Source organism: Trachymyrmex septentrionalis, unplaced genomic scaffold, assembly GCF_001594115.1.
Source record: "Trachymyrmex septentrionalis isolate Tsep2-gDNA-1 unplaced genomic scaffold, Tsep1.0 scaffold54, whole genome shotgun sequence".
NCBI classification, from domain to species: domain Eukaryota; kingdom Metazoa; phylum Arthropoda; class Insecta; order Hymenoptera; family Formicidae; genus Trachymyrmex; species Trachymyrmex septentrionalis.
In genome coordinates this window covers 1,135,967-1,143,979 of record NW_017305715.1, presented here as the reverse complement: position 1 = coordinate 1,143,979, position 8,013 = coordinate 1,135,967, and positions in this window count along the sequence as shown.

Here is an 8,013-nt window from a genome sequence, read left to right as displayed (position 1 = left end):
ACGAAACATGGATCTATTCGTATGAGCCCGAAAGTAAACAACAATCCACTATTTGGGTATTTCAAAATGAACCGAAACCAACAAAAGTTGTTCGTACACGCAGTGCTGCCAAGCAAATGATTGCTTATGTCTTCGGTTATATCGAACATGTGACAACCGTTGCTTTAGAGAATCGAAGGACTGTAAATACTGATATACAACAATTTGTTTGCCAGAAGTCATAAATGAATTACATAGAACAAACCGAAATCGTCGCATCATCCTTCATCATGACAACGCCAGCTGTCACACAGCACGTCAAACCGTTGATTTTTTATCCAGTAATAATGTCGAATTGATGACTCATTGTCCGTATTCATCTGATTTATCACCTAATGACTTCTTTTTGTTCCCAAACGTTAAAAATAAGATGAGTGGTAAGCGATTTGAGTCGCCTGAAGCAACTGTTGAAACATTTCGTACACTGATTTCTGAAGTTACAGCCTTAGAGTGGAAAAAATGCTTCGAAAATTGATTCGAACATATGCAAAAATATATCGATCTTAAAGGCGAATACTTCGAAAAACAATAAAGCCATTTACATGTTTTTTTTCATATTGTTTGCAGAAACTTTTCCAGAAGCCTACGTATCAAGTCGTGGGCCGAGAGAAAAGTTGCATTATGCTAGTGCATAACCAGTCATCTTCGTAGAATTATCAATTACACAGGGACCACGGTACTGGAGTCTCTCAAATGATGCGTTGCGGTATGGCACACAGTACAAATTTGCTAAATCAATGAAGTTTTTTAACTTTATGTTGTCGTACGTATCAGTAAGTATATCGGCATTGAAATCATCAAAAATAATAGAGTGCTTATAATTGATTTGAAAATCCAGGAATTGATTTTAAAATTCCTGCAAGTATGTATTAGGCGGTCTATATACAATACCCAACAGAAGACTCGATGCAGACCGGAACCGCACTACAGCATCCCGCCTCAGCATCAAAAATTCAGGCCGTCCATAGCATCTAGCCTCAGAGCTAAGAAGAGACGCCCCGAAGTAGCTACGATAATAAAAGGTCACCCCCACCGCCATGTCTGCCCACTGAGCAGTGAGAATCCAGGAAGATCAATCATGTCCATCACTTCAGGTCTGAGCCACGTCTCCATCATACCGATTATATGATAATCAGAGGTGATGAAAAAGTTGAAAAATTTATCATAGTGTGCCACCAACGATTGATAGTTTACAAGACAAATTTTTAAATCGTCAAGGCTTCCTATAACAGAATTGGCTATAATTGATGTATGCGATTTTATCCTTGATTCTGCCGTTCAAAATTGGACATTTACTAGCATCCGTTGCAGAGTGTATTAAGTCACTTGAAGATGAACTAGTATGCAAATAGTTGCCACATCTTGGTGGATCCATCTTCTTCATACAGTCTTTCATTTCATGCGTTCCAGAATAGTGGCCGCACATAGGCGCAGCCTTACACTCTTTAGCCATATGACCAAAGGCAAGACATCTATAGCACTGTAAAATGCGGACATGATCCGCAAACGTGCATGTAATATAATGTAGATAGATACCGTTTTTTAATAACACCCTTCGGATTATCGGCGATACCTCCAAAACACAGCTTGTAACTCTTCTATTATTTCTCGGCTTATATAAGTTTGTGACCTTCAAATCTTGGTCAGCAGCATCATCCAGATTTTGGGCAATTATTTCTGTTTTAATTTCTTCAGGTGGCATTTCCGTAGGCACTCCATGAACAATAATTCGAGGATTCACTTTAATGTTCTCTAACATCTAAATCCGACCTCCGCAAGCTCCGAGCACGACCTCAGTTTCGCGAGGTCTGATCTATTTACCTCAATTCTTATGCCCTTATTCGGAGCATACGCAATTTTATTGATTTTAAGAGCACATTACACCGGCTTGAGTACGCTAAGTACAATCCTCTTAGTGTCTCGTGAAAATACAAATTCAGCAGCATGCTTCTCGTTAAGCATCACAAAAAAACTAATAAATTTAGGTACCTTTAAAGTCGGGCCGCGAGACACACAAATCTTAGATGAACGAGATTTAACTGCAGATGCATACGAGCCTGTATAATCGCCATTATGAGCCTGTCGCTTTATTAGGTCTACTCTATCATGTTCGATCAAGGCTTCTTGAAGAGCCTTTTTAATGTTATCTACATTAGATGCATTCAGTCTCTCGTCCAACAAATTAACAAGAACTGTAAACATCTCCAAGAAAGCATCCCTACAGGCACGCAGCGCAGCATCAACCTAACCTCTCTTCTCCGCAGTCTCCTTGCTAGCTAAAATAATCTTACCACCTAGCTCACAATGCCTGTCAACAGCAACCCTAAGCGCATTCTCCCTAGAAATATTAATAGATTCAAACATAGTTTTATTAATTAAAATATTGAATGTACTAGGCCGCTTAGTAACATCGTGTTTCAGCCTCGCAGTGTCACTTCCGCCATTGCCCTCCATCGGTAATGCAGGAATCATCCTCAATATCACTTCAATACAACCACATCTGCGTTTCAGAGCTCGTGGTATGCATGCGCAAAAAACAATAGCAAGGCAGGCAGGCCGAAACCACTCTCCGTAATTCGCAGAAGACAGAAAAATCTCACATCAAAGTCAGAAATAGGCGAAAATCCAAAATTTACACAAGGTAGAAAGTCAAGCAGAAAGAACACTTGATAGTGGTCCTAAAAAAGGAGCCCGCCCAGGGCAGGGAACCCGCAGGCAGGGCCCGTCCAGCAGAAAATTATCTCACAAAACAGAGCGATATATAACGCTTATTTATATTTACGTAAAAAGAAAGAGGGAGAAAGAAAAAGAGAGAGATCACGAAAGACAGCGTACAGAAAGACGGTGCAACGCTGAGAGAATTACGATTGCATAGCATATGTTGGTTTTCTAGTCTTCGTAAAAGGTAAAATTGAGCCATTTATAATTTTATATAATAAGAGTATAATTTATTGGACTATGGAATTACAATTTGTAATTATATACACACTTTGCCACATTTAATTTAACCTAAACTTAACCTAATCTAATAATGCGCTGCGGTAACATTTTGATGCTTTATAGCAAATTCACTGCTTTAAAAACATAAATTTACTGTAATGCAAATTTATACAATTTTTAGAGAAAAATATTTTTTATTTCCTAATCCTAAAATGAAATTAATTTGCAGATACCGATTTGCAATTTGTTGCGTACCTTACCGACAGCTTAGCTTCCCTAATGAGGGAAGGGATTCGAGTAATCCCGTGCATGTTTGAATAATTTCGGATGAGGACAACTAAATTCCCAGATCACGTGATCGAAAAGCTTCGAGAAGACATTTGCGTTCCAACAGTCTCGCGAATAACACAAATTGAAAGACAAATATAACATACACGTCGATTATACTAACGCGAGTGAGACGAGATTGTGCAATAAATCTTAGCGCAATAAATACTTTCAAAATAAACACACAGTTATCAATTGAGGCGGTTTTTTCATAAATACATCCGCATCGGCCGTGATTTTAAATATTATAATAACTAACTATAATCCTTGGATATCGATCGCGAAATAAACTATCTTCGTACAGAAGAGCTTAATATAATTTATCATAACGTGGAGATCCCGTTCTCGTTTCCTGTCAACAAGTAACGTGGTGGCGGACGATCGACTGTGGATATATTACAATCCAATAGCCATATTGAGTGGCAAGCGGTTGTGAATGCAACAAATTTATTGGTCCTTTGAGTCGGATTTATTCCGATATAAGCAACATTCGATTTCCGTGGAGAATAGAGAGAACTACCTCACAAGGAAGTATCGAGAGATCCTAACGACGAACAGTAGATTCGGGAAGCCTATTGACTGCGGCACCTAGGAGCGGCCGGAGGTACGCTACTCAACATCATCCGAGCGCATCGCAGTCGACTTGGCGGACTACGACGGTGGCCGGAGATTGCGGTACGAAACGGTGAGCTGTACCAATGATTTTAAATTCATTATTTTTAAAATTAACATTGACATCCAAATATTGTAAATATACCGCCCAATTCCGATAGTTTGACTGTTGCTTATTGTTGCTGCGTTATCTCAAGCAAGTGAAGAGCAACTACTAATTAATTTGAAAAAGCATCGACGAGTAATAAAGATGTCATGCACATGCATAGAAACATTTTTAAATAGCGTAGTAGATAACTTCGAATGGAAAGGCTCAGTTGGAGAAGAGACATGCGCGATTGGATGTTTTTTGGAAGGAGTACAATGATATACAATCTCAGATTGAAGCTATCGATGAGAACGAATATGAGAATAGAGGGGCTTTTGAGGATGCGTTTTATTCGTTGTGTCACGTATAGCGCCCGCGTACGTTCGGGTTGATCCGGATTCGGAATTAATGTGCGTTTGCTTAAACTCAATTTGCCTAAATTCTCAGGGAAATACGACGATGTTCATGGATAGTACTCATTCTATGATATATTTATGATGATTATTCATAATAACAGATCATTATCCAATGTACAGAGATTTCAATATTTGCAAGTTTCTTTATCGGACGCGGCATTGAACATTGTCAAACCGTTAGAGATATCGGATCATAAAAACTACAACCTTGCGTAGGAACTTTTAAAGAAAAGATACGACAACAAGCGCGTGATCGTTCAGGCGCACATTTGCGAAATATTAGAACTTCCGGCAATGTCGAAAGAAACGCTAGTGACCTTCGGCGAATGGCAGATGGCGTAGCCACACGTACGGGCATTAATAGTACTAAGATGCCAAGTGAATAAATGGGACAATTTATTGATATACATTTTTAAATTCAAAATTAGACGCTGCTACTTCTTGCAAGCATGCTCCAGTGCGGGGCGCGGAATTGCCGATGCTTAAGCAATTCGTCGAATTTCTTACGTATCACGGTTAGATATCAGAGGCATCATGTAAGCGAGGCGTCAATTCTTCTGGTCGTTCGACCCTCATCACAGTCGCAGTCCGCTGGGATGGCACGCGCTCCATGTGACTGCTCCGAAGGGCAAGTGTTATTATTGCGGTGGAAATCATCCCACATATGCATGCATTACTAGCCTACCGATTACAAAGCGCACCGCGGAGACAAGACAAAGAAAGGTCTTCCTAAATTGTTTGCGCTCTTTCAATTATAATGCAAACAAGTGTCTGGGGGTTGCAGAACCTGTGGCTTAAAGCATATGCTGTTACACATACAATCAAATACCGGAGGATCGGCGGAGAACACTCGAGATGCTTCGACGGCATCGATCGTTTTATCCGTGGAAAATCAAACGACAGTCAGTCGCATAGTGTGATCAAGCGAAGTGACACCGATGTGTTACTTTCAACCGCCAATTTTGTGTATATTTATGACACTGACAGTTGTCGCAGATCGTGCTGTGTTTTGCTCGATTCAAGGCCTCAAGCCAATTTCATAACAAACGAATGCTTGTAGTCGCGACTTAAGACTAAATTCGTAAATATTGTTGTATCTGGAATCGACGTAGAATCGTCTCCGGCGACACGAATAACGTGTCCGATTGAGATCGCGCGTGAATCCATTCAAGACGGAGATTGATTACCTAACAACGGACCATATTATCGGCGGTTCCCGATTAAATTCCCACGGTTAATATGAAGCGCGGAGCATTTAAATTTCCGTCCAATGTCAAGTTGGCTGACTCTCAATTTAATATTGCATCGGATATAGATGTATAGGCGCAAATTTGTTCTGGTCATAGTGTGCGTGGGACAGATAAACGCAAACGAGAAGCATCTCACCTTATAAAAAACGCGGTTTGGCTGGATATTGACCGGGCACGTGTGCGACGTTCCGCGCCCTGCGACAACATTACGGGCCTTGCACGTGACCATCGATACAATAATCTCCATGAACAGGTGAATCGATTTTTACAGCTAGATGAATTAACACCTTGTTCAACGGATAACTTTACAAGGGAAGAGCGAGAGTGCAAGATGCATTTCCTCGACAACGTGTCGATAAATGAACAGGGCAAATACATCATGAAACTGCCCATTAAGAAGGACGTTTTCTCGCGAATTGGGAATATAACACGAATATAACGCGAGATCGCATTAAAACGATACCACAGTCTAGAAAAGCGCTTGCAAGGATTAAGGCATTATACAATCAATTTTTATGCGAGTATCTTGAACCAGACCATATGAAACTCGCGCCCGAGCGCGAGATCGACGGGGAGTCGATATACACGGCGTCTTCAAGGGAGACAGAAGGGCAAGGTGCGAGTGATGTTTGACGCGTCGTGCAGGAAAAATACAGGAGTGTCTTTAAACGATGCGTTAATGACCGCCCTGACAATTCAGCAGAATTTCATGTCTATCCCGACATGATTTCGTACATTCAGATACGTGTTCATGGCCGACGTGGTGAAAATGTTCCGGCAGATTTTGATCGATAACTCACACAGCATCATTTGCAACAAATTTTTTGTTGCGACAGCCCCGACTCGTCAATTCTTACATACGAGTTACTTACAGTAACATACGGGATGAGTTCGACGCTGTTTCTCGCGATTAGGTGCCTCCAGCATCTCGCGCGGAGATATTCGTCGAAATATCCTACCGATTTGGCGCACGTATTGCACAACTTTTATGTGGACCTTCTTACGCTAATACGCTACAGGAGGCGAGGCACATTCGCAATGAAATAATGAATTTATTGAGACGCGGGCAGTTTAAGTTGAGTAAATAGTTTTCCAATTACCAAGAATTACTACAGGATATCGAGAACGCAACGGCAACGGAGATCTCACTGAACCGGGATACTATGGTTCTTAAAATCGTGTGGAATTCAGCGAGCGATATATTTCGCTTTAAGGACAGTTACGGATTTCTGGCCAATCGCAACAAAGCGAGAGAGATTCTGTCGAAGATCTCGAACGTTTTCAATCCGTTGAGCTTGTTGAGACCATTGACAGTTACAGCAAAGATTCTATAATATTATTATACAAGAATCATAGCAGTATCGGATAGAGTAAGATGAATTGTTACCGCAGGATTTATATTGCCGGTGGGTAGAATTTAAGCAGTAATTGTTAAATCTCAATCGATTGAGCATATCGTGGTTTGCCAGGCACGGGAGAGATACGCGTGTGGTTCAACTACATGGATTTTGCGACGCAAGTGAGTGCGCGTACTGTACGTGTGCCTATATAAGAACGCCCACGATGATTATCAAATCGAGTTATTGATTTCGGAGTCGAGAATGGCCCCGATCAAGACCATCTTATTACCTCAATTGGAGCTGAGTGCAACATTGCTGCTTATAAAATTGGTCGAAAGAATTCGATTATCGATCGATTTAACCGATACGGAGATATTTATGTGAATGGATTCCACTGTAACCTTGCAATGAGTATCGTCTCCATCGCGTAGATGATCGGTTTTCGTAGCCAATCGAGTCGAGGAAATACAGCGGACGACCGAGGGCTCGAAATGGCGGCACATGCCGTCAGCGGAAAATCCAGCCGATCTGTTGTCGCGAGGAATGAACCTATCGAGTTTGTGCGATTTCAGTATGATGGAACGGTCCTCCGTTTCTTAAATTCGAGGAGGATCGTTGGCCGAGAATCGATTGAGGTGTCGCCGAACTCGCCGAAGCAAAAGAAATCGGTTATGGCGGCAACCTTGACGGACATGTCAATTATATCGGAATTGTTACGTAAACTTCTAATTTGGAGAAGATAGCGCGCGTGATAGCCTATTGCATGCGATTTTGTTCCCGTCTTTTGTTCCCTGTTTTTTAGGTGTCAATTTCGAGTTTTTCAATGATGTTTTTTTTTTTCTTTCTCGAACGGAACTATTTTTTAAACCTATCAGAAACTCTGGATCTATTTAAAATCTATCCAGAATTCTAAAAAAATGATTTTTTTCAAAAATGGGGGGGCTGCGTGAAGTTAGCTAGATTATGTTATTTTAAACAAAAAATGATAAATAGTTTTTCAA